Source organism: Melospiza melodia, chromosome 8, assembly GCF_035770615.1.
Source record: "Melospiza melodia melodia isolate bMelMel2 chromosome 8, bMelMel2.pri, whole genome shotgun sequence".
NCBI classification, from domain to species: domain Eukaryota; kingdom Metazoa; phylum Chordata; class Aves; order Passeriformes; family Passerellidae; genus Melospiza; species Melospiza melodia.
Window position 1 is genome coordinate 36620826 of NC_086201.1, and position 3298 is coordinate 36624123.

The window sequence follows — 3298 nt, forward strand, 5'->3', positions numbered from 1 at the left end:
GTTATTCTAACTTTTTGGAAACTTTAGCTGAGCTCAGTTGCTAAATAGTTGTCAGAAGTGAGGGAGGTGCGGGGCTCCCTCCTGATTGGCCGGCCAGGTCGGTGGGAGGAAGGCTTTTCCCCCGCTAAACTTTCACAGTTTTATGTTACACTTAACTAAAATCTTGGGAATGCACCTCGAATCAAAGATAGCTGGCGAACGCCACCCCCCGCCCCCGGGGATGCTGGGTTTGCAGCACCCCTCCGGGATAACCCCCCGGGTTTTTGGGGTCCCGCTCCCAGCTCCGTGGCCAGGCTGCAGAGATTCTGGGGTGCAGAGGCAGCCAGCCCCCCACACATGAGAGCCTGCCCCGTTTCTAGGGAACGGGGCCCTGTTTCCCAGCCCCTGGTGCTGGGGGTGCTGCAAACCCCCTGTGCCGCAGGGATGGGGTGGGGACCTGCCTCCCCATCCCACAGGGTGACCTTGGAGAGGCAGAACTTCCCCGGGGCACGCTAAGTTTGGGAATGGTGGAGATTTGGGGAGAGAAGGGCTAAGCTTCTACTTGTGGGGGCAAAAACTCCTCCTGGACAACCCCAAAATATAGATCAGCTGGAAAGCAGCTAATAGCTCATGGAAACCCCCATGGAGAGGACCCTGGAGAAGCAACACTGGCTATTCGTTGCCATTTGCTCCCAACTTTCCCCCCGTTCCACAGTACATTTTAGGGAATCAGCAGCCAAGGTAGGTAGGAGGACATTTTTTCCTCCTCCAGAATATCCTGCTGCTGAATTTGTGGTATCTCAGCGCATAAAAACTGTGATAGCGGGATTTCTGATCTATCCAACAGAAGACAACAGGTCTCTTTTTTACTCTCCATCACGCCGTGGGGGCAAATGTGGGAAAACTCTGCTTGCTTCTGTGGAGCTAAGGCAGAGAAAAAATCAGATTTGGACCTCTGACTTCAGTCACAGCCCAAATTGCAGGAACAGATGCATTCCTGAGCGGCAAAGATCATGTTTTCAGTACGGAGCAGGGAAATAAAATAGAACAATAATAATAATAAAAAAGAAATAAGACAAAAGAAACTCGTAAAATGTCAATGTTGTATCAGAAGAATTCGTTTAGAGTGGATTTCTTTACAAAGTTTTCCAGTAGGTATCAACACTCATTAACGGAAAAAATAATGTCTGGTTTGATTGGAAAGTGTTCCCTGGTAGGAGAAGGAATTTTTGGCTTGCCTGGGGCTGGCTGCACTGCTGGTAGGTAATGTTTATAGTGGAAAGCCTTCCCCAGGCAGCCCCCGGGGAGAGCCTGTGTTTGCTTTCCAAAGGAAAGGTTTTCAGGTGCAGCACAGAAGTCGGAAAGCGGGGCCATTCTGCAAATAGATTTTTAATCCGATTTAAGGCCCCCGTGGGCCGGGCAGGGCCGGGTGCTGCTCCCACTCACACACCCCAAATCCCCCTTCCAGAAGGGTTTGGGGGTCTCCAAAACCTGGAGCTCCATGAGTGCAAGTGGGCTGGGATGGTGCGGACCTCAAAGCTGATGCCGCCCCTTGTGAGGCGAATTTGGTTTGTGCTGGGGTTATTTGGGAGCCTCCCAAGTGCCTGGGATCCTTCCCAAGTATTGAGGGAAGCCATCACTGGAGACTGGAGGGGCACCATTCCTGCTTTTCCCAGCAAACAGGTTCCCAGCTCATGGCACCGCGTTTTGGGGATGAGGTGCTGTGGGTTTGAAGGGATTCATGGAGCACGGGAGGGCAGGGGGGATGCAGGGATTGATGGAGGTTGGGGGGATGCAGGGATTGATGGAGCACAGGAGGGCAGGGGGGATGCAGGAATTGATGGAGCACAGGAGGGCAGGGGGATGCAGGGATTCATGGAGCACAGGAGGGCAGGGGGATGCAGGGATTCATGGAGCACAGGAGGGCAGGGGGATGCAGGGATTCATGGAGCACGGGAGGGCAGGGGGATGCAGGGATTCATGGAGCACGGGAGGGCAGGGGGATGCAGGGATTCATGGAGCACAGGAGGGCAGGGGGGATGCAGGGATTGATGGAGGTTGGGGGGATGCAGGGATTGATGGAGCACAGGAGGGCAGGGGGATGCGGGGATTCATGGAGCACAGGAAGGCAGGGGGATGCAGGGATTCATGGAGCACAGGAGGATGGAGGGATGCAGGGCTGAGTTCCTGGGGTGCCCTGCCCAAAAGGGCTGCAGGTGCCCACAGGGAGGGAGCAGAGATATTTTGGGCTGTGTCTGAGAGCTCCAGGAGCATGGGAAGATGATCCCAGCTGGTGAGGAGGGCGAGTGGAGCTGCTGGTTGTGCCTCTCCTCTCTCCCTGCCCTGCCAACATTTATTTCCCAGCTTTTTATGGCCCTGCCATGACCACCAAAAGCAAGGCTTGTTCTCCCAGAGTGTGAGGTGTTTCCATGGGGTGGGATTCGATCCTACAAGTGACAGAGAACTTCTGGGACTGGACTGTGTGGATGGATCTCAACATGCCCAGTTCTCAGCTGGCACGGGGTGTTTGGGATAATCCCATACAAACACGGCGACAGCTCCTGGGCATTTCACTGGAGCCATGCTGGGAAAAAGCTGCGGCCACGTGGCGTGATCCTGGTCTGGGATGTGCCTCTCCAGGCTGCGCAGCGGCAGCAGCAGAGCAGCCCCGTGCTCCTCTGGGTTAAGCAGCTAATATTAAGTAAATAAATTAAATAAAAACCTGCCTCGCTTCAGCAAACGAGACCGAAGGAGTGTTTGCAGGACCGAGGCAGGATTTCCCCCTGAGGGAATTGCTGCTGTGCATAACCTCTAAACGTGCAAAGCCTTTTAGTATCAGGCAGGCTTCATTAGGGGAAATTTATGGTGGGATTTGGCCGTGGGGTAATTATGGAGTCTCTGAGCCCGGCTCCGGCGAGCATCACTGCGGAGCTGCTCTGTGTGTGTGTGTGGACCCTCCCCTGCCAGCACTAAGTCCCGCGGTGACAATCCCGCAAATATCTGCCCTGGAGAAGAGCAAAGGTGCGGGACCAGCCCCGGCTGAAATGTGACCCGGCTTTCCTGCAGGAAAGGGGAGTTAGGGGAGGTTTGTGCGGGAAGCAGCACCAAGGAGCCGCTGCCGAAGCGGGCTGGGCTGGATCCATCCTTCCTCCCGCCAAGGTGGGAGAGGAATAAAAAATGTGGAATAAACAATTCCACTAAAATTATGTTTTTATGTTGCATTTTTTATTCCCGTGGGCTCGGGAATAAAAAAATGCAACATAAAACAGTAATTTTAGCGGAATTGTAATGCCCTGTTTGAATGTGACACTCACTGTCA